General features: G+C 42.9%; 1 protein-coding gene across 5 annotated transcripts in view; it reads left to right on the forward strand.

Annotated features, from left to right (window-relative positions):
- Positions 1-696: 696 nt before the first annotated feature.
- Positions 697-27,662, forward strand: part of LOC111247549 (CD109 antigen-like) — a 123,525-nt gene continuing 96,559 nt past the window's right edge. The window contains exons 1-4 of one of the 5 annotated variants that reach the window (XM_086983262.1): positions 697-1,936; positions 4,635-4,851; positions 9,979-18,097; positions 19,000-19,190. The gene's annotated coding sequence lies outside the window, so the exon portion shown is untranslated. Of the gene's footprint in view, positions 1,937-4,634; positions 4,852-6,019; positions 6,586-9,978; positions 18,098-18,999; positions 19,191-26,700; positions 26,720-27,662 lie in introns of those variants that run through there. The other 4 variants (XM_086983263.1, XM_086983261.1, XM_022798601.2 and 1 more) reach the window with 4 other exon arrangements.

Consider the following 27,662-nt stretch of genomic DNA (forward strand, 5'->3'; position numbering starts at 1 on the left):
AGCGGTTACAAAGCCATATGATATCGTTTACGCACTATAATAATACAAAAAGCATTGATCTGTTTTGTATTCTGAACCATATCACAGTATTGACACTTACCAGATTCGGAAAACCTCGTTTCATATGCCTAGAACCGTCTACCAAACCGAACAGAATACGATGGAACTGCGTGAGAAAGATGCAAGGTGGTCGTTAATACGTCCGCACTGAACTATGGCGCCAGTAGCGTTACTGCGTTTTGCCCCGTTAACTGTTTCAGATGGCAACACTCAAAGACGACGACCCGATCCAGGGGTTCGTCATCGATTTTCGGTCTCTATTTGTTTTTTTCTCCTATTATTGTGCGATGTGCGTCATTTATGCTTCTTTATCCATTGATGCCCCGGGCATCTTTGTTCTACTGATGATGTGTATCGTCCTTGTTAGCCAATCACCGCACACTGACTCAGTATTACTTGTATAGGCAACGGCAGAGTACTAATACTACGTTACTACTAGTCTCACTGTTATCGTCAGGGAGCACGGCGATGTGTCAAAATGCCAGGTAGTAAAAAACCAGCGTGCGTCGGCCACAGTTGCGTCCGTGTGCAGAGTGCCACGTAGTTGCAGCAATGGTGGCCTATCGTCTCTACTAGCTTTTAGTTTTAATAGACACGACTTTTCTCTTTCTCATTTTTCTTGTTGCATTAGTTAACAGGCATAAAGGATACCATTTATGTGAGCGTTCTCAACGTTGTTTTCCTGCCTGCCTGCCTGTCTGGTGATGCTGCCGCTGCTCTCGAAGCTTGGGTTAGTGGGGGAGCGCTTAACGCTCGCCTTCTTTGGTCTGGGTTATTTACTATGGCTTCTTCTTCGCTTTGGCCACCATCGTCTACTGCTGGTGCTGCTGCGGCTGAACATCGAGGCAGCATCGCTGAGTGCGACGCACACGCGGGCGTCTAAGCACAGACACCAGGTTGACGCAAGCTAACAGATCGGTACGTAGTGAAACAACTGTTAAGCGACTTGAGAACGTTTGTTACTGTCAAAAGGTAATCAACAAAAACCTTTTGCCATCGTTACTGCCATTGTCACTGCTGCCAGCAGTCGATTCAAGCAGCAGGGACATTTCGCCTCAATCCGGCCAGTAGACGCGACTTACTCACGCAGACTGCACGAGACGCTGGTCGCACGCCGCGCTAAATAGCTTCCTAATAGACATGAGAAGCATTATTCGTAGCAACAGAAATACGAACTGTAATCCAGCTATGCTGGCAGCTACAACAGCGTGTTCAACAGGAGCCGCGGCATATTCCAAATCCGAGAACGGGGTGACTATTGAGGAACGCCTCCACGCTTTTGGCACGCGCTAGAGTTCCCATGTTGCACATGGAGAGAAGGATAAAAGCGGCAAGACAGGACGCTTGAAGCCGTGGAGGACATTAAGAGAAACGGAAGAATTAATGGATACGGGTAAAACAAGACACTTAGGCCCTGGAACGTAGAGAAAACGGTGAAAGGAGCATGTCACTAGAAATCCTGCGCTGCGGCATCCACTGCAACGAAGACATGACGACTGAATATCGGACAAGCACGGATAGTGTCGCCTCCTAGGTAATCATAAGTGTTCGAGCCACTGCTCCGATACGCAGACGGGAAAGGTGTAGAGGCGCGCCGGTAGGATCTAAAAACGCCTGCTTTTGGTATCTGAAGACTCTGATATATTGTTGTTGCAATATTTTGACTTGTATTGATGAAAAAAGCTTTTAATTCGCGTACGATACATTGCAACGATACCGAACATTGAACCATGTTGTGAAGTTAGCGCGGGTGCTTTCCGACTGCAGAAATCTGTTTGTGGTGACCCCGATTGAGGAGACGCTGTGCAGTTATAGCTGATTATCTTCCGTACAACGAACAGGCCGTAACACACGTTCGAAACAAATCAGTGCCTTGGTAATAATAGACGGATAGCCACCTACAGTTTGTCATGTCGTCAATCGATCTTCCTAAGTATCAATTGCATTTTCTACTGTATCGCTAAATGGTCTTATAAAGCGCTGAGAGAGGCGAGACTTTTACATCAATGAACACGCTTCATAGCCATTCTATTTTTACGTAATTAATTAAATAGTTAACAAATACAATTTCAGACAGATAATAGAAGCCTGATACAATACTATACTGTGCAGTTGCTGATTACAATATATTATAGGTACATATTCCGACCTTCCCATCGAGTTTCCTTTAGTACCATCTCTATAGTGGTTGGCCACGTTTCATCAACGCTACGTCAAATACCAATTCCACTGATCCAATTCAATGCTTAGCACATAGTTCTCATTCTGAGCGACTTGGTTTTCCATCGTTCTCTCTCCAAAGCTTTCCTCCAATAGTACCCGTATCAGTCGTACTATCCCCAGAGTATACATTTTGGCTAATACGTTCTTCAGTGTTAGTTGAACTGGCGCCAGGTGTAATCTGAGTAAAAAGGAACCAGTGGCGAAGGCGGTCATAAGCATCGGTAAATATGAAGAGACAAAGCGAGAGCAAAAGGGCGAGACTGGCTATGCATTTTGCATCAAAATGGGAGCTGTCGCTCGGTATATTTGTTATTTTGTTTCTCTTTACCTAGCTTCGTTTTTCCTGTGCTATCCTTCGCCATTTTACTTCGGTAGTGTGCTCGCTTCGCATTAGCTTTTTCTTTTTTACTGAGTCTACTCCCCCTTCCTTATTCGCTTCGGTTTCTATTGTATTGGCAATTTTTCAAATGAATGACTGCTCTCCGTCTCGCTTCGCCCAGAAGCCAACGAAGGAAAGATGGCCCGTTTGTCTGTGCGTTGATAGACCGACCTCCTGGTGTGCCTGCTGCAGGCCGTAATCGTAATGGTGCATTTCCTTTCTTTTATTGAGATATCACCTTCGGCCTGTACCAGGCGAACGAATCGATGTCGGCGATGCTATCCAAATACTGGCAGCACTGGCGACTCGCTCCGTTGATTTTCTTGTGTCCGTCTGCCTGTACAAAAGTCTTCTTGGAAGAGTAGCGTGCTACGTTGGTTGGCTTTCGACACGATATAGACGACCGAGGTTTCCCTTCTCTCGAACATTGTATGCAAGTTTAAGTACTAATAGTAAGTGGGCCTGGATCTGACCCCAAGTTGGTCGTGTGACGCCCACTGACACCAGCTATATTCCTTAGTCCTGCTTGTTGTGCTCTCCGACCAATGCAGCATGCAGGTTCTCCACATTCTGAACACCGTACCATAGATCAGCATTGTTGTATAATAGAGGTTACGTAGACGAGGGCGCTACTCTCTGGAGTATGCAGAGCCTCCTGGCTGAGCTAAACACCCATCCATCTACCCTCGATTGAAGTGTTAGCCATCCATTGAGCCTGGAGTCGTCTTTGTTTGCTTTGTCGCTTACTTACCCTTGTCGGTTTGTGTATGGCTTGGAACAGCCCTAGTAAATGCACAAGAATGCACGTCGTTATCGAAGGTGTGGAAGGGAGCTCTCTTAGTATATTGGTGCTAAGGTGGAAAAGCTGGATAATTATCATTTTTCTATGAGAATAATAAGTTAACTCTAAAGTTGAAAAACTAGTTGTTTTCAGGCCTGAATTCAATTCATTTTCTTCGATGACATTGTGATGATTATAACGACAGTGATGCAAGTTACTTGCCCACGCTTTACTCTTATGAGGCGTAATTCCCGCTGCCTTTTTCACACGATTGCGTATGTATTTAAACTATTCAGGGATATAAGAAATAGTGCGTCTTCATCTTTAGTTTTCGAAATAGGAAAAGAACAGGCGTTTTCCGACCCGACCTTAGCGTCACCATCCCAGAGTACTTGATCTTGTAACGAAACGTTTTTCGCGTAGAATTCTCACCAGTATGTTGTCGGATCATTGTCGTTCTGATTGTTTTTGCACCAGATGCGTCCATAACTTATCTAAGTTTCGCCTTTAACTATGTATATTTGCGTGTCTGCATGTATGACTTGTGAAGAATTCCGTGAACACTCTTCCCTCCGCTATAAGGGTGGTAGAGCTGCATTGAGAATTGTGATCGTTCCCATTGCTTCGGCGATATTCGTTATTAAAGGCTCGGCGATCGGAAAGCTTCGTAGAACAGCCGTGTTGCTGTACACATGAAAATCTATTAGTCTGAACATACACAATTGAATCTGGCTGGATTGTCTACTACAGGTCTGATAATCTCATCATTACAGTCTAAATCAGCATTGTTGTAAAGCTTTATACGATCAAAGGTAGCCTATCTAATATTTACCTAATACTACTAGGAAACGATTAATGAATGATATATGATGATTTGCTATAGGCATCTAGATAGAGCAATGCATATGGGGAAAAAGTTGCCTACTACCGGGGACTTTGAAACGCTCCATCGATTTCCAGGTCCGTTCGGCAAACTGTTACTGTAAAGTGACTTTGAAGAGTATGCTGACATATTCTGTTTAGCGGTTATTGTAAAGGTAGCTACGCGCGATCAGCCATAGAAATTGGTTGTTCTGACTAAGTGATTTTCGTTGCAGGCGAAACACAGGCTATAAGTTTTAGCTAGAGTTCTTCTTTTTCATTTTGATCAGGCTCCCGCTTGACTTTCTACGTTTGTTTGCTCACTTTAAGACAGCCATTATGGGTATATGAAGATACCGCCCGTTGATGCTGCTACGCAAGCCGAACGTTCAAGTACCGTCAGTTAACAACGAGGACTCGATGTTTTATGTAACGAAAAGAACATACATTTTACATGCTCGTGACAGGAATTACTTTTACCTGCCGCTCATCCGTAAATCGAGACAAACGTACGAAGTCACGTACGATACCGATGTAGGCTGCTGAAGTAAGTACATGTTTTGAGTGCGGGCTGGAAATAACTAAATGTTATCGATATTAGACAAGCATGTTGTAGTTACTTTGACAACCGGAAAGAATAACGTTTCGTAGCTTGTAATAAGTAGTGCATGTCCTACTGGAAATCTGCGGCCTAAGATAAGGAATCTGTAAGCAAGCAGTGCAAACACTCTTTAACTATTGTCGATCGATTGTGCTATACGGATAGGTCCCAGCGTTTACTAGCGAACTGAAGTTAATCAACGAAAAAAAGATAATCCATTTTGCGTGAGGAACTTAGAACACGTTCGCTAATTACTATCTTACATGCGAGCTGCAACATGTTCACTGACGCCTGGTACAACTTTAAAAGTTATTTGAAAAACGGTTCTGAAATTTGCTCCCGACCCACTGCGCGATAGCTCGACTATAGGATTGCGACAACTCGTACGCAACATTCTTCGTTAGGTTCTCCGACTTCTAATCGACCACTAACTTGACTACAGCCATGAAAAATATACTTGCCATTCGAAGCGTGGAATCAATCAAAGGCTGTACAGTGGTCGACAGAAAGCCCGTTTTGCTGCACACCAGGTGGACGTTCCAGCGTGTTAAGGCCAGCAGGGGCAACTGATTGAAAGACGCACAGCTATACGGTGGTGCATTTGGTGTCATGAGAAATGCCTTTCGTAGATGATCCTTATCGTGAAAAATGTGGCTGGTTTTCGCTCTTCGGGGTGGATTCATTCAGCCACGTTGTGTCGAAGGACTGGCGCAAGGGGGTAAAGGATTGACCTTCATCTGTCATCGATGACGCCGCTTTTTCGCGCGTAAGATCACTCATCACACGCCCCTTCTTCGGCCCGCCTACGTATATTTTTTGCCTCCACACAATATCTATTCCTCCCTTCACGTGACCGCAATCACTCCGCGCCTGCATAGCTGACAAGCTATGCGTGTACCTCGTAGGGATGTGTTCGTTAGTTGAAAGCCATGTCTAATAATGTTGCTTTTCGCAAGAGACACATCCCAGTGAACGTCTTGGGGCTACACTGAAATGCAGATGACGTGTATCACACTTGCGTGGATTGTTTTCCATACGTGAGAAGGGTTCTATTGCCTGTCGTCACCGTGTCGGCAGACTATTCAACGTACGTACCTGTTTATCATCTAACAGATTAACGTGTAGACCTATATGCATGTATATGATTACTGGAGCTAGCAAACCCGACCGACGTCAAATGTATCACCATCACGTACTTTGAGAAGCAGTAGCAAGCTACCTGTAGGCCCTCATTGAATATTGCCTGTTACGCTTCTTAACAATTGTTCGTGCAGGTACTCCCGTCAGGCCATATTCTAACTAAGAAAAAGATGCTGTTAACGTTGGTGCTGACATCTGTGCCGTTGCTTTTGCTGATCGTAACGATAATACATGGGGGTGCGTCCAGTGAAAAGTGAAGTAACTTTAGTTGCCATATGCTGCAAGCCATTTGACTGGCTCACCAGCTGGGAGGTGCTGAGGGTCCCCGTCGGCACCGCGGATGAAATAAATGCCGCCGTTAGTCTTACTTCTATACTGAATAGAGCTATGCTAATCTCAGCAACTATCAACTTTTACAAGAAGAGAAGCACAATCTAACCGCTGGAAGGCTTCATTCGTACAGCTGTAACGGGGCCCAGTTACACTCAGCCATCTACTGAATAGTAGCCACCCAAACCAAATAAAGCTATAGTCATGGAGGTAAGATGTAATGCTAAGACGCTGAATAAACGGGCTTCTATCGACAATTTTGTGGCAGTATGTTGAACATGGGATGAATAAATTGAATCTTTTTCATGCAAAAATCATAGCTAGTATGGTGGTGTCGCCGAGCAAGAAAGATGGCACTCAAAAATAGAACCATTATTATGGTGTTTTAAAATTGATTTCATCGTGACGTACGGACAAATATAACTGCTAACAATCATATAATGATTACGGTACTAACAATTATCATGACTGTTGTCAGTGGTAGCAACATATGTGACACGGTCCGTTTTATGTAGTAATAGTTTACCAAACGAACAAGCTGCGAATAGTGCCGGCAATAAAAAATATTTTTCTATCAGCTCGTCCAGCTGCCTGAGCATCTGTTTGTGTTTGTGTAGGTGCGTACATGGTTACGTAACACGGTGCGAGTCGGTGTTCGGGTGCGGGTGTGTCCTTTGTTTTTACAATCCGAAAAGGACAGACGGTCTGGGCCTTCGCCCAACGGCCACTTTCCATATGCAGAACATATTCGACATTCATATCACGACGATGGGCAAACAGCTCGTGGTTTAGCGGATTTTACTTTGGTTTATTTCGGGTTATCGGTAGCAGCATCAGCACCATTTTGGAGATCTTGACAAAGCCAACACCTTTATAACAGCTTCGCCCTGCAGTCAAAAGGCGCTCATTTGCGTCACATCACTGCATTAGCTGTTATGGAAGCTCAACCTATAATGTACGACAGTGTATAGGTATAAAGTGTGTTTGTTCTGGCAGCATTTTAAGCTCGCTACATAACAATATAGAGCAACGAACTCTGAGAAAGACAAGGGCTGCAGCAGCAAAAGTAAATTTGTGCTCGGGTGAGGCAAAACTTCAGATCAACTCAAAAAAATTATGCCAGCTGAATTTTGTGACATTCTTAAATATATTTACTGTTCAAAAACTACCCATTACTCATCAAGTCGGAGAAAAACGCGACTGATTATGTGCAACAATGATGTAATGATACACGAATTTATTGCGGTGGCATTTTCAACTGATAATGGTTTACTGAAATATCGCTACTACGAAACTAATAGCTTTTTTATTCAAGTTAGTTTACTCAGGCCATAATTATTACGGACTTTGACAAGTCCGACATCACTTCAACCAATAATTTTTAATCTGGAGTCAATTTTCTCTAACGTAATTATTTATCTCAGCGCGGTTTACCACGTGCGGCGCATCAACGCTGGACGATAGTACGGCACGACGCTATCTTGAAAGGCCCGGTAACGATTAAGAATATGGTTAGCAGATAGCGCTTTCAATGAAGGATTCAAGCGAACAAAGAAGATGAACCCTTTTTTCGATTTTTCTCTAATGCATTGTCTAGTTTCGTATAGATTGGGTTTGCTGGGTAAATCTATGACGCGCATTACTTTTGTGTGCATGTCGTGGTACAATCATCTGATAAGCGTTAAATAACGTAAAATATATGGGTTTAACGTAACTAAGTTTATGACGTCTCTGTATGCCGATACTACCGCTAGCTAGTACCAGCATTAGATATTCTCGCCGCTCTACGTGTGTATTTACGTTATATGGCCAGCGAAATGTTTAGGCAGTAATCGTATTGCGCTAAAAGTCCTTCGTTAACGAGACATCGTAACGCGAACCCGCCCTCTCATCTGTTAGTATTTAAAGTTTTAATTGCTAGCTAACACACGGTCGCAGAGAACAGCGATTCGGGCAAATTTCTTTTTCCTCTTCCCCACCCGTTTGGACTCAGCGATAGGCGAAGGGATATCTGTTTGGCTTTAAGTTACAGCTGTATCTCTATGCTGAAGCTTTATGGCAGGATTCCGCCTTCGGCGGACGCAGAATCTCCTCGACTGAGACAAAAAGGAGAAAGAAACGTATTCGAAAATGCTTTTGTACCATGGCGTAACAATCGATTATGATCCGGGCTCGGATACCTAATATAAGCCTGATTATTGTGCTTGGACTGCTGCAGGCCTGAGATCAACAGATTTGTTTAGCTGAATTGATTCAATCGAAGAAAGAGGCGGATGGCTGTCAAAGCGACTTCTGTTGTTAGCACTAATACGCATACAAAAATATGAGTATGTTTAAAAAAAGTGCCACACTTAGTCAAGCAGAAACCATCTCGCCTTGTGCGATTATAGGCGCAAATAGCATAATCCCTCTAGAAACAGGTCAAAGTGCTTGGCATATTTAGTCGGCTAGGGTTGTGGCTAGCTTTTGGTGAAAAAGCGTTCGGCCAGCGAAAAGTAAACGTTTATCAGAGGATAAACCTAGGTCGTTTAGGTTCTTGGCATCGTTTTGAGCCAACGATTTGGACGAGAAAGCATTAGCCCTATCTACTTGGTGTTGTGGTGTACAAAAGCATTGATTTCTTTCAGTTGTTGAACGTATTGTCATTGTTATTTGTATTTCTCATGTCGTCGGTTATTGTTCGATGCTATGTTAGTTATTCAGTTGTGACTCGGTGTAATCAGCGCAACGTGTTAATATTAACATCGCTACCAGCGTCGTGTTTGCCCTGAAACTCAGTGTACCACAAGCGTTATCGCCAATTTCGAGAATATCGGGGCTGAAAAGCTTTGACTCCTACAAATAAAGAAAAATGTTCCCATTATGAAAGGGTCACAGTCGCCTGCCTCTACTTCTCGAGGACTCACAGTCGCTTTCAATTCTTGCCCTATGAGGGCTTCTTTTTGCTGCTGTCTCTCCCGGTGAAATACTTCCTTGCTGGTGTCGCGGCCACCACTGCTGGCTTGACTTTTACAATTTTCGAGTATGAGAATTGCGTGTTTGACGTAATGGGCCGATTGGGCCTTAAAACGGGTAAAGGAAACAAACAGCTGGTCAGAAAGAGGCCTTCTTCTCGCTTGATTTTTAGCTAGCAACTTACCAGTTTTGGAGAGAACTTCGGCAGACAGAGAGAGTGGCCTGTAGCTCGATCGGATGAAATTGTCAGCGATTGTAGTACTACATCGCTACGTCGCGTGCGTCCCATTATAAAATAAGGGAAATAAAACATCACAACAACGGTATGAATGCGCACGGCACCTTGCGCGAAGATGGCAGATGACATCTATTTAAAAAATTATTCTCTTCTGTTCCACTGTCAGGAAGGCGCAGGTTGGTTGATTAAAGGGAAGGATCGCTATAAATATTTTTATGCAGGCTTAACTTACAGTATTTTTTAATCAATGATGGACTTATTAAGAGTCGACCGTTATCTACTATATGTTGTTATCACGTATAACAATCGCGCTTGCGGTCTTACTGCTACAGACTGCTCAATAGGTCATAATAGGATAAATCTACTAAGATCTACTAAATCTTGACTTTCTCGTTCCATTTTTATTGCAGTTTCACATCTCGCTAACCACAAATGGCCATTGGGCGATGAAGTCACACCCACTTTTCGAGGTGACCGTCAAATAGCTCTTGCACGTTAGAAAATATAAAACGTGCTTATAGACCATATGAGCAACAATGCGTAGCTTCCAAATTGAGCTTAAAGATGCTTCAGACCACGTTAGGTTGTCACGAGTCAGCTAGTGAAGCGTCAGTTGCGAGAGGCCGACGGCGGCGAGCACACGAAGGAAATCAACGACAACGACATCACTATTCTTGACGATCATCTTCTGAAAATGGTGATTTGCTCTTCTTTTGTACGACTATTACCAGTGAACTGATATTCACCACCGGCGTCGCATAGAAAATCTGAAATGAAGATCATTCGCACAGACTAAAGCGATCCTCACAAGCGACTATTTGATGATTATGGCAACGTCTACAACCGCTATAGCGATGATAAAGAAGACGAAAAATGCTCTAGAATAGTGCCCACGACTACAGACACAGCATAATGTACCTAACGGTCTCGCTTGAAAAACGTAAACTTTTCGCTGATTTCCCTGTTTCTTATCGGAGGCTACACACGTGCAGGTTCGTTCCATTGTCGAGTGCCTTACTACACATTGACTGTGGCGTATTGGGTCTGGTACGTTATGTGCTCAAGAAATCGTTTACAACGGCATAGTCATTTGCCTGTTGTTGTTGTGCGAACGCTGGACACCGATGCTGCAGAGTCTACTTAAAATAAAATACGGTCGGAGCCTCTGGAGATATCGAAATGTGGAAAATAAAGGATATACGGTGTGTGTGTGATAAAGTTTGCCACGATTCGAATGCACGTAGGACGCATTGGGAGCGCAAGGGAAAAATACATACATTTAGCGCTAACAGTAATAATTTTACGTGAGAATGTCGAAGGTGATCGACCTTCTGTCTGAAAATAGAAAAGAAATCCATTTGTGATTGCTCAGAGTTAGAGTTCGTCAATGCCCAATGCCACCCGGAAGGTACAGCGAGCTGCTGTTTCCTGCACCATGACTGCGGGATAGTATTGTTTTCGATATAATAAGTGTAAAAGTCTCAATATAGTTGTCTGATCCTCGTTATGCATTCAGTATGCTGAATTTAATTTGAATCGAACAACGTCTTTATTTACACAAAGTAAGTATGTGATAGAGAAAAACAGTATTTGTTAGTATATATTCATCGAGAAGGAGTGTCGCCTTCATACGGCCAGCTATATGTACCCTATGAATAGCAAAAGTTTGTTATCGATAAAAGTATTTGATTTTAATTAGCTGTCTAGTATGAACGATGGTTCTGCGATAATAATTCACCCGCCGCGTTAGTACCGCCGCTGCTTTGGTCACCGTCCTATGGCTCGATTCTCTGTCCGTACGTCGTTCACTTAGTGCACATCTGCCGCGCCACGGTGCCCGGCAGCAGTTATGAATTTAAATGGGTTCCACTCTATTCTGTTTAGTTACGGACCACTTACTATTCGCCAGCCGAGGGACTACACCGAGTAACTAGCCGATGGGCCTGCTGCCAGCCCTCGGTCGGCTTCCACCAGGACCAATTTACTAGTTTGCTGCTCTGCCCGTTCGTCCAAGCGCGCTGAACCCCATTTGTTAAATGGCCAACATCTAACACGTCGTGCAGCACGCGCTATCAGTAATAGTACTAGCTAGTAGTGAAGTCACGATGTAGCATTTCAGAGTTGACAGGGCGAATAATGTACCGAGAACGGCAGCCGTTGGCATTACTACTGCTACTACTACTACTACTGGCTCCTCCTTCTTGCGACACTGGCGTACAGGCGCTATGCGAGTCACGTTTGATGCGAACTCCTCATCTTTCCCCCATTTTCGCTTGTCGATTTCCTCTTACTGTAGCTCGAGAGCCCCGATTTCAGTTGGTGTTTCAGACAGCGGTCCAGCGACTCCAGCAAAATTCGTGGGCCCAAGTTGCAACGACGAGATCGTTCCAGACAAACGGGTTAGTTTACCTTATGCAGTGTCACCAACCACCCGCTGGCCGTCTATGACAACTTCATTCCTGAGTAGAACGAATAGCTATAGAATACATTCTGGAATCTCTTTGGAAAAATGCGACGTTTGGCCTGACGTGGTGGTTGCTAGAGTGAAGGCGACGAGGGACGAGTGTGTTAAGTAGTTCAAAGTTGAATCCAGCATGCGTCGTCACCCTCCGCTGTTCCCATACACTGTACTGAAAATCGAAGCCGGAACTGGCTTTCGAATAATTGCTATCTACTAGTGTGTCTTCACGGCAACCGAAGGTCTTTCGTTTTTTAGGAAGACGGTACACACGAAGCCGTACGCCGTGCCATAGACACACATATGAACAAGCTCTCAGCCTTCACCTTCTGAGTTTGGTACAACAAAAAGATGTGTCACCCAGGAGATGATAATGCATGTGCTTGGTTATGTAGCGGTCTGAAAACAACATTGTGCCATTCATAGGCGTTTCGCTGGCTGAACCAGCTTGGAATAAAATTCATTTTTCTAATAAACAATGCAATACAGAAGTACATTAGAGATTGGGCAGACGATTTTAAATGCTGTGGATAATTTACTTCGGCAAATAAAGTCATTTAGGGAACGATGGAAACAAATTAGGTGGTACGCCGATAACCGGAAACATTATCAGGTCTTTGGATTAAGGCTGGAATGATTCAAGGTGTCTCGCGTTAATACATTAAGGGTTAAATTGATTCTCTGCGTTAGTACCTGTCTGCTACAATAAAAAGCCGAACGTTAGTACGTTGATTTTGACCTCTATACTATTTTACCATTCATTCTATCCAGGGTTCTTGTTCCAAGAACCATACGCTTTTCCATTTTTCGCATTACGGCTACGTGGTGGAAGAAAAGTGGCATAAAGCAGTGAAAAATCGTGCTACAAATAGATAAAAATAATATTGCGTAAGAACGTGCCTTGTTTTTTGTTTTTCATTCGCATCTTTATCTCTTGCCCCGCTTCTAGATTTCTGTCCTTTTCCTTCTAGCCCTTCTCTTTTATTTCCGCACAACAACGAAAAAAGGGGCAAAGACGAAAGAGACAGGAAAAGAAAAAAAAAATAGACAAGGAGCGAATCGTGAGACATAAAGAGAATGACTCAGATCGTCCGAAGTTCCCGTCGTCTGAACGTGGCACGCCAATTTGATGGTTTGCGTTGATGGAACGCGACGCTGGCCTGGCCTGGGTTGGGCTGGCTTACCTTGAGATGAGCAGCAAAGTTTTAGGCATTTTCGAGCCACGTCACGAGCGACGTCAGCCGACAGCAACGCATTCTCTTTCTTCTTGTCTTTTTCACTGGTGGTGGCCATCATTGAGCCGAAATCAGATATTAACGTTCGTCTCTTTGTTATTATGTAGGAAGCAACTGGAACTCGTTAGAGTCCTCTAGGCCTTCCACTTACAGTTAAACATATGTTACGGAGGCACGCTAGTTCACGCGTAGCCACAAAAGGAGAGCACTGAACATGTTTCTGACGCTGTGTTACAGCGTTTTTTCTGCCACCATTTGCGCCCCGGTTCTGTTGTAAAATTGTAAAAGTACGAGACTGTGGCATTCGCACCTTGTCTTGTTGATTGTTTCCTCTACTTCTCATGTCCGGTTAACGGACAATAAGACGTTTCGTAAAAGGTAGTCTTCTGCCCTCAAGCTATCGAGAGGCAGCACAGGCAACTGGAGCTCGCAATGAAGTCTTTAGAGCGATATTTACCGTTGTCATCAGCCGATTAGAGCGAAGCAGGTCGGAAGGATATTAAATTCGGACTGAAACTGAACTGGTGTCTCTCTCTCCTTTGTATAATTACTGCTTCTGAAACTTGGCTAGACGGGCAGCTCTGATCAGGACAAGTGGAGAACAGAAGGAGTGCTCCCCTCAATTTATAAGGGCAACAGCCATAATGAATCGCCCTCTTTGCGGACTGAACGTTTCCTTCAGTCGGTGCACTCCGCCATTGTCTCCGCGAGCTACGAAACGCAAAAAACGAGTGGTAAGTTACGAACTGCGGAAGTATCTTAACAGTGAATCCGTTAGCAGAAACGCAAAACTGCAGCCGCTTGTTGCTATGGTGCCTTCTTGCTGCGTATCTATGTATTTATGTCCTACAACGAGCGCGTATTTTCATGTAAAATTTCCACGTAATACGGAAGTTCGTAGCATAAGTTTATTGGAGCCTTTTTCAGGAACAGGAATTAATGAACAATCAAATCTAAACAATTATCCCTATCGTATCGTTTCAAATTGTACTGTTACTTAATATACCTAAAATTGGCTTGCGTACTCGGTGGCTAGTCTTACTTTTATGAGAATTGTCTGCAACTGTCTTTTTCTGGCTCCATTTTGGCATAACATTTACGTTCGCTATACATTTTCAATTTAGAGTTTAGTATTGCCCTAAATAAGACAGTTATCTGTTCCATGTGAATCCAACAAAGACGAGAGTTCTGCTCGATACTCACGTGCCTAAAAAATCAATGGAGATTTTATTAACACAAGAAAGGTATGTAGATGTACACGAGTCGAAATGTTAACAGGCATATGGCTTACAGGCGAATTTTGCTGACCACTTGCGTAGGTCACCTTCTAGAACCTATTTCTTTTGTCTTGTCTCCGCTTTCTGAGCGCAGGGGAGTCGCGCTCTTTTCTCATACTTTGTGTTCATGCTGCCGAGACAGACGGGTTATTGATTCTAGTATCTACAAAACGTCCAGTGCTGTCGCGGCATAGCGTCGGATAGAAAGACAGAACGACATCGCACCTTTAAATAACACATTCTTGTCATCACCGAAAGGCACCCTTTTTCAAGAAAAAGACCTGAAGGCTTATCTTTGTAGCTGGATGTCTGTCAACGATGAGCTACCGCTTGATTGAGTCTGCTGTCGGCAGCATTTGAGATCGAAATATCTTTTTCAGCATCTACCAACCGGGGTCAAATTCTGGATCTGAACCCTTAACCTTCCGGTCCAGTCACCAAATCGCTAGTGAGTTATGATTAGGTTAATCAGCGTCATCGTCACCTCGATAATGTCACGGTCTAATTTTGAGTTTTTAACTAAGGTTTCACTAGGTGCCGCTGAAGTTATCCGCAACAGTAAAATTTAGTATAATATCTATTCTAAAGTGAGCAAAGGAGCGACTGTGGAAAACAAGACTTTACCATCAAACAGGGAAAGCAAGTCAAGGAGAGTTACAAAGCAGGTAAAAGTGGTAACCTTTGAAATGAAGCTTTTTACCTGTCGCTCGTTCATTGGTCAGGGTCCGTCCAGCAACGAAGCCACGAGCTGCTGCCGGCTCCGAAGTGAATGCGTCTGTTCGCGTGTGAGACGTAGAACATGAGCCGCCGTGGTCAGTTAGCTATTGCGCCTGTTAAATTTGGGTCCAACCCAACGAGCACTTTAATATCTACCGTAAGAACATTTTCTGCCAAGAGATTGGCAGAAGCTTGCTAAACGATCGCTGAGCAATTCCTTTAGTTTTCCCATCCTCTGCCAACTTACCATCGTGGAACTTACCATCGTCTGCCATTTCTCCCCCGCTTACCATCCACTGTATAGCTGATTTATCTGTACACCCTTTCCATACAACACAGTTACTACCTTGACTGGCGTTATTGCGGTTATTACTGCCCTATGAGAATGTATTGTTCGCTTGTGTCGCTGGGGGGTGATTGTATCGGCTAAGTCTACCCCGCCCTCTGCCCGTTTGTTTCTGATGTGCTCTGTTTTTGGTACTGTGTCTCATCAATTGCGTCGCTGCCACGCCGTGGCTAATAGTGGCACCAAGGCGGTCTACTGCTGCTTTACTAATAGCTGCTATACACGTTTTGTCCGAATCAGCCGCAACATCAGTACTACCACCACACTGGTGCCACGATCTTCGGGGCGTCCGTTGGGGAGGAAATGTCATGCTCACCTTCGCGCTACGAAAAGCGGCGCCATAACATCCGACTCTACAGACTGGCTGGCTGTTTCGTCTCTCCATGGTCTTAGCAATGCACGAGCCTAAACAGTCGGTCAAATATAAGAGTGAAAACGACGCGGGAGATTTATTTAGAAAATCAACAAAAAAAAAACAACGACCAGAGCTAAGTAGCATGAAAAGATGTGGCAAACACGATTAGAACATATCACCTGAAAACCGTAGACAGAGACGGATGAAGAAAGTGAAAAGGAACTATAGCGGTCGAGGTTAATTATCGGAAGCAGTGTTTATCATCTTTTGAATACTGAAACTAACTGCCAAGGGTGGTTACATACGGTGAACGGTAACGAGGGGCAACCAAAGTTGCCGTTAAGGGACTATTAATGCCCCTTCGGTGGTACAAAAATTATCGCTGTACATCATCTGATCTTTCAGGCTACCTGACCTTCATATATAATACAGTATTACAATACATATAGTACATAACTGTTAGTCATGTTTGAGGCAGCTCAAATACATAGGAGTATCGGCATGAGTTAATTTTAGTAAAACCTATTTGTGATATATAAATAGGTTTTACTATAGAATAGTTCGTAGAAGTGTTTAGTTTGCATCACCGTTATATCAAGCCTATCTTCAAACATGATATGTGTACGCGTACAAGCTAATTATGGTCTCTTGTATAGGCACTGCTCGACGCGCAGCCAGGCACTTGTTGTTGTTAACGGAGACAAGGGAACCTGTATTGGCGAAAAAACACCATACAGAATCTATGCAGTTTCCTCTTACTGCTTAGTTTTCTGGCTGGTGACAGTCTGTTCGATCGAATCCAGCCGTTCCCGTATTGTCTGGAGGTCATCGAAACCTATACTACCTCTGCACTCAATCAGCTAAGAGACTGTCGAACCTCATATGACGTGAAGAGGACAACACTAACTTAAGATTGATTAAACCTTAGAAAGCCGTTGAGAAAACTGAACTTGAGACTAGGTGATTATCCGGAATAGTTTTACTGTTGTCAGAACTATCGCGGAGCGTTAAAGTTTTTTTTTATGCCTAAGTTAAAATAACTATGCGAATCTTCGTTGACCTTTAATGTTTACAGACTGGACATCACAGTACAATATGCCGTATACCAATATATCTTCCTCACTATTTTTCACTTGAGGCATTTCTCACCGTTTGCCAAAGCCATTTGAATCTAAACCGCATATCGTTTTACGACAGCCGTGATCGATCAAGCTGACGTGTTGGTATCATAAAGACGCAAAGGTGTGCATCCATAGCATCTAACACCGATCAGGCTACGTTCATCGACTCTGAGGCTGATAACTGATCATTGTTTTATGTTTATGATTATGGCTCTTCCGTGTTACAGCGCCACTCACAAGGCACTTGAGCTATTACACAAATATCGTCTATAGCGTCTTTTCTTTCGAGCCACAATTTACGTTTGCTACCGTTTAGTGCTATGATATCCTTAGTTAAGGCCGATGTTAAACTGCTCTGAACGACGATTTACTGAAACATCGTAGAAGGCCGTGTATTATGTCTTCACAAATGCGTATCAGGTTGCTAGTTTGACCTGTGGCCTTTGGGATGTTATTGCGTTACAACGTCAGAGATCTTGTACTGGTGCTAGGCGGATGTATTCGAGGAGAACAAGTTAGGTTTTTTTGCGCTAGGAAAAAAAGGCTTTGTCGCAGTGATGGTCAGAACCTAATGTTTGAAGATATGTTTCGGCTCGGCTTTCAAAAGCCTAGACCGAAAATTCAATGATGGCATGTGAATGTTGATAAAACATTGTGCGTCTGAGTGAGTATCCTTAACTTATATATGTAGAAGGATCACGTGGAGTATTTGCATGAAACAAGTGACATTTCTTTTAACATTGGGACAAGAAAGGAAGAAAACATTGGACCAGTGCTAAGAAATACTGCATTTGATCTTCAGAAGAAAAGTTTCGACGTATATGGAAGTAGAATGTTACGTATGAATCCAAGAAGTACTCTTCACTTCAGCGGATAATCCTTGTGGAACTCATAGCCTTTTAGTGAGCCGAGGCGACTACGATAACAATGACTGATTTCATTACTTCGTGTTTAATTCTTCTATCAACTGGATTGCTTAAACCATGCTACCAGTCGATTATCGACTACTATTATATATCGGTAAAAAAATTAATATTAATCGGAAATAATTTATTTTTGAGACGAAAGGTACTAGAAAATGCTAGCTTGTGTTGATGACTTACCAAACAACACTTGTTTTTTACGTTAAGTGCCACGATGTGATCTTAGCAACGAGAAAGTTCCTTGCTATACATTGTTCAATATATACATAACAGTAAAAAGAAACATAATAAATAAACGTTGTACTTAGAAACAGATAGACGGATGTGCGTTTTCGTCCTCCGAAGACCCTTGACGGTGAGGCAAAAGCCTGTAGAGAAAGCGCCTTGCTAAAAAATTATCTACCTTAAAAAAGGCTATTTGATTGTCTGCTAACTGTTTTTTATCTGACCATTTAGGATAAAGGACAGACGGAAGCCAGTTTATTATATGATAGCTATTCTAAATGCGCTTGGTTTCACTGGAAGTCATCAGTTATTTGTCATAATTTTTTTGTTACTTCAACGAAATATGATATAGGATTTTAAAAACCGAAATTTCACAGAAACCATTTAGCCATGTCGTTATGTAATTTTTTACGAGCAGAATATTTCCTTGTCAATGACCAGGGATTATTGGCGACCCGCTCCTGCCAACTAACCAAGCCTCCTTCCCCACTCCTGCAGAAATCGACCGGGGACGGCGTATTTCCGTTCTTCTGAACACAAAACATTAAGTTTTAGACATCAAGCACATTATTCTAGCCTTTTTGGGCCATTTCCCTGTACCTGATTGTCATTAGTGAGCTAAGCCGACCGAGTATCATCCCTATGCTTCTATCGCATAGTGTTAAATTAACAGTGATAAACTCTTTTCTTTTAGAACGATTCAACTTCCCCGAATCGCCGCTGTATCTTGAGCTTATTAATGAATACATAGCATGTGCGATTGTATATTTACAGCGTAAAAATTGCTCCACAAAAGGCCGAATGCCGCCAACAGACTTCGTTATATCATGGCTTGATAACCTGGCAATGCTTGCCCCATTGCGCCTTTGTCATGAGCATTAACTAAGTGGGAGGTGGACGGAACACGCAGCTAGATTGAACATAAACACACCGAGGGTTATTCTACTATGGTCGTCTCCAAAAAGGTAAGTAAATCTTTCTTCGATCATAAGAACTGTGCCACTTTTAAGCATCAAATGGTTCGGACAAATAGAAACAAATATGAGTGGCTGTGATAGAAAAACGAGACAAACCGAAATAGCACTAAATCAAGGGGCATGTAAACAAAGGACATATGGTGTTGTAGATAATACAACGCTTTATGAGGCAAGCCTGTTTCATTCGCACATTACGTTGATTGTGTTCGGCGATTTATAAGTCTCTATCTCCGTCCTTGTATTACTCAACTACTAGAAATAGACAGATGGCTATATGCAGATGAAAATTTTCCTGACTTTGCGCAATATATAAATCAACAAAAAGGAAAATGTACCATCTCTATACACAGTCTAAGTTTTCCTGTGTACGCTTGTTTGTATTTTTGGCAAAGCTTTAGATCACACACTCAAGTGGCTTGAGCTATCTTATCAACAACGCTCAGCATCAACGAAAACTTCTGAAAGCGATATTCGATCACTTGCCATCGTCTATGTTAGAACCGATCGAGTCTTGCATCGTAACACAAGAACTGATGTGGCTGTATGCAAAAGAATACACAGGGTCCACAGCCTGTAATAGCGGCGGCACCTGTTTAGACCGAGTGACCTCCCATCCAAATAAATTCTCACTATACATGAATGACGGGCGTTCAAGCAAATATGGCATAATCCTCAAAAAAATTCGATTTCATGACCGTCGGTCCAATGACAATATCTTCGATTGTCCAAGAAACAGAAAGGACATAGAGGAGGCTACATCGCCATCAACAAACCTGTTGGAGCTGGCAAAATCACCCGAATGTCTCCAACCATTTCCGCTAAATATAGCTTACCACCCTCGCTTTCTTTGTGCACCAATATACAACATAATATGCGAAAACAGACTCGTATATGCTGCACACGATACGTGCGAGAATAGCTATGGCATGTGCGATGACTTCCTGTTCTTGGGCTTACCGAGAAGACAAACTTAAGGACCCCACATCCATAACATTACCTTTCTCCGCCATCATGTCTAAAGGCATACCTGATCTGTACGTTTCTTTGTGTGTTCACGCCAGTCCTAAGCGCATGAGCTTTTGTTGCTGCATTTCAAGACCCGCGTTATTCCTACTTGGTCGTAGCATGTTACTGTCGCTCTATTTTCTTGTGAGGCCGAGCCCATTGTTACGACCAGCACTATAACCAAAATCATCATCATCATCATCATCGGCGTCGTCCCAGCTAGATTGCCCTACCCAAATGGGCGCGTGTCAGCCGGTTTACCTCTGTCTGGATCTTTCTCTCGTCCGTTTCAACAATTTATCTTGACTTGGTGGTAGACTTTCCTACTGAATATAATGCCTTCGCTGACGCGGCTCGAGACGGGCGTCACAGCTTAATGTTGTTGAGGGGGTGATCGTGGCATCAGTAATCACCGTTAGAATCCTTAGGGAAACGAGAGAAGATGGCGGAATCGCTACCGGCCACAGCGACCGCAACAACAAATCAATACCATATCAACCCGCGATGGAAAACCTAGTAATGACGAATTAATAACGGATGAAAAAAGCTGCGAAAAATGAAGGATGGGTCAACTGGACAGTCATCATCACTCACTTGAATAGCAGAAAGCGTGAATGCGCTATTCAGACAGTGGATTATAAAGGTCACAGTTTATGGGGCCCGGTCGACCAGCATTGTTCATTGTGGTGGCAATGAGCAACACTAGCAATATTGGCATACAGCAACAGCAGTAACAGAATATAAGAACCTCTATTAAAAGGTCCACTTATGCGACGGCCGCAGATAAGGGAAGATGCATCATCGCTTTTGGTTGTCGTCCTAACAGATGGGCGTAAGAAAATTACAAAGCGCCATGTAAACAAACTTACGAATACTGTAGAATTGACATCTAAGATTTCAACGAGGCCAATACGAAGGATGCTGTAAGTGCATCATAGTCGAGCACAATGGTACTCGCTGCTATGTACGCTCGTTTTTTCTGCGATTCTCAATAACTACAAGGTCTTTATCATGCAGTCGCATACACAGATATGTACCATGAGGTAGTACTACTACGAGCACTACTAGATCAACAGATCGACACGGCGAATAGCTGCAGTAATAAAGGAACCAAAAAGAACTGTTGACCAGTGCTTGTCGTAACGGCAAGATCAAAAAAAGGCAGCAATGAGCCACTGAGTCATGATTGCTGATGCTGCTGATCTATAGATGATACCACGCATACACTGATCAGAAGCACAGAAAATACCGAAGACTCACGGAAGGATGGAAACAGCTATAGCTAGATGAGATTAAAGCTTAAGATCGACAACCTGCAAAGAGCGTAAGCGGCCAGATTCGAAATCGTGTCTTGGTCGCATAACACGTGCATGTCAAAATCCCCAAACAAAGCAGGATTGCTTCTCACTAAACAAGGCCAAATGATTTTGCGATGTTCCGCGCTTGTGATACGACCAATTATCTACATATACGAAAACGCCGTGAACAGTGTTCCCATATATATGCATTGGCTTCCTGAATCGATCGAGCTCCGCCCCAAGAGGAAACAGCTATTGGACATGTCCACGAAGACAGGCCAGGGTATTCACAAAAACAGATGTCCAAGAAAATGCCGGACAGAGACGCGGAGAGAAAGCGAACGCGCGAGGATAGCGCGTGCCACAAAAAAGAGAATCGAGCTGTTCCAGAAATGGGAAACGAAATGAGGAACACATTGGACGATACGAAGGAGAGAAAAAAGTAAGGTAGAAACCACGTGAAAAAAGACAATGGGCTTGGGATAGCAGGCCTCACAGGCCGAGATGCTTTTCTGTCAGAACTGTCGCTCCGGCGAGCGGGTTGGTTCCTTGGATGAAGAAAGGAATAAAGAGATTGGCAGCAAACGAATCACCGATGAGTAGGAGTTAGCACGGACTGTCACGCAAGTAAATGGTCAGAGAAGCGGATTGAATAAGGGCGAGGCTTCTATTGTCTGGGCTAGTCTGAGTACGTCTAGGTCTGATACGGGTAAACGCAGGCCGAACGGCCTAGTGAAGGTCATCAAAAAGGATCAGTGGTCTTGTCTAAGATTTCGCCCAGCGAATGAAAAGTAGCAACAACATAGGCAAGTTTCTGACAGATTCGAAATGAATCGTTTGTTTTTCGAGGGCTGTCAGAAATTGAATGTGGACGTCAATGAAAATATGTTTATTCGTGTGAGCGCTGATCATTTTTCTGGAGTTTACAATGTACATCTGACAGTAGCATGTGAGGTTTTTGCTATAAGCCTAATAGTTCACTGAATTAAATAAGGAGTAACTCTATATTTGGGTAGTCAGAAGTATTTCATAGACTATAAACAAATAACAGACATATTTAACTGGGAAGTCGACACAGAGCGCGCTAATACGTTACAAAGGAATACAGCACATATTTTTGAATTTCGTTGACAATTTAGGTCGATATACTTTCTGAGGGCTGAAGTTTCCAACATATACCCTATCCCTCTCTGTTTAGACCGCCAACCTAAGAAACTAAAGAGATTAGAAGAATACAAAACTTCGTATCTTTAGGTTTTGAGGTGGATCGTTTTTGTCGGTCCGAAGCGCTAAGCAAGTCAGTCAGTCAGTCATACCTGACCTTCTACCTGGCAAATATTGCTGTAAATAAAAGTAACTATTAATTAATTAGGTGGCAATTATTAATTAGAAGACAATTTTCGGGGAGCTAAATAAGTAGAAAACTTCAAAAAGGCATAGACGTTGTATCGTTTGTTTTTCGCCACAACTAAATGACTTCTTCCATTTGCTGTAAGTTGGAATAAAGGTAGATACTTGCGCTATTCTTTGATAACGTTCCTAAATTATTCCAGTGCTTTATTTTTTACATTTTCTCAAATATGATTAAATCTGCTTTCAAGCTTTTTAGTTTCTAGTCCTATAAACACACGTTAAGAAAATTAGGGAACTTGTCGTTAGGACCAGGTCACTTCGGTCAATTGGCCCGTGAAATGTATATGCTATTAGTTGTTCTAGGCTGGTACTGGACAGATATGACCATACAAAAATGGGTCAAATCAAATAAAAATCTAACAAAATCATGTGGCTGCCTTTAATCCGTTTGCTAATTTTTTTCTATTTTTATTAATGCGGAGGCATTCTGGATCTTGGTAGAATCTACAAGAAACAAACAGATACATATACATGTATACGTATATAAAACAAGAGATGATCAATATATGATTATTCACAGATATTAATTATCATCGATATTACTGTAGCATATTTGATTTTTTAAAAACGAGCTCGCACAATCACACATCATAGTACTTGCTTTTAAGGCAAATTTGACGAAAATAGCATACATGTCGTCTCGAGACATGGCAGCTCGTAGAAGAAAGTTAGTGATCAACTTCAAATAACCCTGTTTACTTTGAATGAAAGCGGTTGTATACACACATAGACAAACTTAGACATCTCCTGTGCACGACGTGTGTACTATAATAAGTTACAAACAAATGATCGCATAAGGACGAGTCTAAAAAGATGGCGGCAGTAAATTATGGATCCTCCACACAGTCGCTCTAATGCGGGCAATGAAATAGAAATAGGTTCTCATAAAAAAAAATCAGCAATGTCTTCCTCTTTTCTGCTTCTTTTTTGCAGCAATGCGGCCAAACAATGGCCATGCAATGCTCGCACAGCGAATAGTGGCAGGGGCAACGATAAGTCTACTATATGCAGTTTACTATTGGTCGCTACTTAAAATGTCATTCCAGCTTCGCTACCAGCAAATCGTAGAACAGACAATTTTTTTCCCGCAGCCGCTCATGTTGCGCTAGTTGGGCATTGTTATTGCTGCCAGCACCACCCGTGAGATGGCGTGGCAGATCGACCCTCTAATATCGCCAAAACTTTCTATAGGCCATGCTAGTGGCTTCAGCAAGTGGTAGTTTTTTTTTCAAGTCCCACCACGAAAGGGAGCAGAAAACAAACAGGCGGTTAACGTGTCCTACAGATACCCACTGGCCGCTTCCGTTCACAAGTCATCGCGGCTAGTGGCATCCACCCATAGTTCAAGGATAGTCGTAGTCCAAGTTGTAGTAGCAGAAGTGTAGTTGAACGAAAAGCTCCAACAGATGCTAAAGTAGCAGCGGGAGTACTACAGAACGAAGAGCAGTGATAGCGACGGCCGCTTTCCACAAGCCAAAAACGAAACAAGTTCACGAACATGCGATAGAAAGATTCGACTTCTGGTAGCAGAGCAACAGCACTGGCAGCCGTCGCTACTCATCATCATTGCCATGGAGAGGACTCAACGACGAATGTCGCTCGAGGCCTATTTTGTGGCTTGCGCCCTTTTCGAACTCAGGAGCGCCTGCCACGAACGAGGAGTTACGACTAACTGTGGTGCACTCTGAACCGTTACGGTAACTCCAGTCGAAAGAGCAGCTATAGCGATCGGAGCAGACCTCGCAGTGTGTAAGCTCGTTTGTCGGACTTTATAGTTGTAGCGAGGGTAAAATAGGACAGCGAGAAGAAAGAAGAAAAGCGCGAATGCGCTCTAGAGGGACAGTATGAAGGCGCACGGTACAGAGACGAGCAAAAACGGGCTGTGCTTGGCGGTTGGTGGAAGGCTGACTAGGCGACTTTAGGCGATCCGTGCAACATGGCGCCTTCTTCCCTCCATTGCAACAAAAGCGGCAGCAAATCGACTGGTCCGTTCTGAAAAATCTTAAAGTGACTCCCCACGTCCACCTTCTGTAACAACAGTTAGCCGGACCTTGCGCGGCACAGGCCCGTACAACAATGGCGTTGCCTATGCCAACGGGCGAACAATTTAAGACAAAGGACAAAAAAAGGCTGCTCGTGCAATTCGATAAGCGTGCAAGGCCATCACGAAAACCAGATACGTATGTTGTTGCATGCAGTATTATTATGAAGAATAAACTCGATTGTAAAGCAACATAGACTAAGGTATGAAGCGGTTAAGCCTCTGTCCAAAGATCGGCGCTGTTTCGCCGCGTTTCATAGCGGCAAGACAAGCAAGCACGTAGAGCGTCAGTGACTGCGAGTACTTAGGAATCGCTGATGCGCCACGTGGCTACGGAGATTGAATTCACGCACATAATAGATTTATATATATATATATATATATATATATATATATATATATAGTAGACATTTCTACATGTGGGCAAGGTTAGCGATATATTTGGTCGGGTGTATAATGTATAAACATTTAGACACCCATGACATAATGATTGTCAACTGTCTTTTCCAGTTGCCGACTGCTGTGTGTAGTGCTGACTCGTCTGATCCAGTTTACCATCGCAAATATAATATACAAATGGATATCCTTTTGTTCTATTATTCAGTAAAGGGCGGCTAAATACAGCTAAAAACAAATTTAAATATTATTATTTCTTTGCACTAAAAGCTATAATGCATTTACAAATGTTTCTCCAGTGACTTTGAATCAATTCAGAACGCTAATTAAACAATAAATTCAATCAGGATTGATATAATGTATAAAGTATTAAAATACAGACCGTAGGTATAAGTGGATGTCGTTAACACTAGGTCTGCAAATATTCTTGAAACGATCTTTTGTTTTTCCTTAGAATTACCCTTAAAATTTGATGTATTTCTCCAAATGTTATAATAAACACACAAGAACTCTTAAGAGTGTACTTCATATCATTTGCCATGTGGCAACACTTCACCGTTGTCCAGTGTGCCCTCTCTTGTTTTGTTTGTTTTTTAAGATCCGTGGCTTTAAAACGATCTTACGGACGGCCTGAAATTAAATGATTATTATCACTTGGTCAATCAACGTCACCGTGGGCGTCACCCGACCATTAGCTAGCCCCCCACGACAGCTTTTTACCTCTCACCGACGAAAGAGTAGATTCATCGCCGTTGTTTCACACCGCAACCGTCTGTCTCGACCGCCTATCAATAACGAAAGCGAGAATCTTGTAACCCGCTTTTCTTCAAACCCTCGATATATATACATGTGCATGTAACTGGATGCTAGCTTCGCTCTTCAAGAGAACTTCGCGGAGTTCTCCAGAAGTGCACTACGGGGTTGAAAACTCTGGCGGTTTGTGTAGAGCTGGCAGCCATGGCTGTGACATTGACAAAAACATAATGCTATCAGCCCATGACCGTAGAGACAATGCAGTGCTAGAAGCGCGTGTGTGAAGTGTCAAAAACGTTTTAAGTCTCAATTTGAATCCATTTTTAATCTGAAACCTTCCTGCTTCCCCCATAAACTTCGACACTCGTATTGATGAAGAAAATAGTGAAGCAGGGGTGACAGAGCGAGAAGGCTGAATATAGTGGCGTCCACCGGCATCGCTGAAGGAAAAAGCGAAACTTCATATGTTCATGCTTCGAGAAGTTAGTGTGCTTATGAGACAGCCGCCAACCCTGATTGATGTCATCGAAATCACCCGATAACTTCCTTTTTGAAGAACTTTTCTAATGACAGCTTAATCCTCATCGTATGTCACGGGAAAATTTATAGAGGTTAGTTTTCTGGAGGGATAAACGGGCATACAGGGAACAACATCTGCTGTATGTACATGCATATGCTTGATTTGAAAAAGATACACACGAAAAAAACATGACGCACAAACAAATTCTTTAGATAGATACTTTACGGAAATTCATTATTTTACTCAAAACGAATCCTTACAATATTGTTATTATTGGGGTATGCACCATTAATCAAACTGCGCAAACAGAATGCATACGTAAAGAATCGCTTCTGCCGCGCATTTCAGGTTTTCTTTCTGCAGAAAACAGTAACCGATAACTCATCTGATAATAATTATATCCACACATCATGTTTATGGCCTAAATCATCATGATAAGATCGTGACAATTACGTGTACAGGATCTTAAGATTTTAGAGTAAGAACTGGATAAGATATACTGTTGTTGTAGCATTATTGATAATCTACTCTTACAATGTCGCAATGACATTTTGCACAATCCCGCGCAAAGATCGCGAAAAACGCAGGCCTCATTAATGATTACAATTTAAAGGTCAATTTGTTTGCAACAGCGGCTGATCCATTGCACATTGTCTGACTGACTTCCTGTTTTCATACATAGCAATTTAAATTCAGTATTTAGTTTATTGATTTGTTTTTCTCTGACTCCTCTGTCAATTGGCACGGGCACATAAATCTGGCGGACTGACGAATTAGGCAGAGATGTGTTGTATTAGAATTTCTAGACGACCTTATTGGCAACCGGAATTTGAGGCACAGTCCACCCCCTATTGCCGCCTTGACACGTATTATAGCATCATGCAAATGTTTCTGTTAATACTGTCGAAATTACTACTTCACGCTTTGTGAATCCCTTGCCATCGTGCGTCCGAGTGGGTCCATGACCAATTCAGAAGGTCACCTTTCAGATTCGGGTTCCTGCGCTTTATTCTAGGTGCCACATCGTCGGCCTG

This window comes from Varroa destructor, unplaced genomic scaffold (assembly GCF_002443255.2).
Source record: "Varroa destructor unplaced genomic scaffold, Vdes_3.0 BEIS01000003.1, whole genome shotgun sequence".
Classification (NCBI taxonomy): domain Eukaryota; kingdom Metazoa; phylum Arthropoda; class Arachnida; order Mesostigmata; family Varroidae; genus Varroa; species Varroa destructor.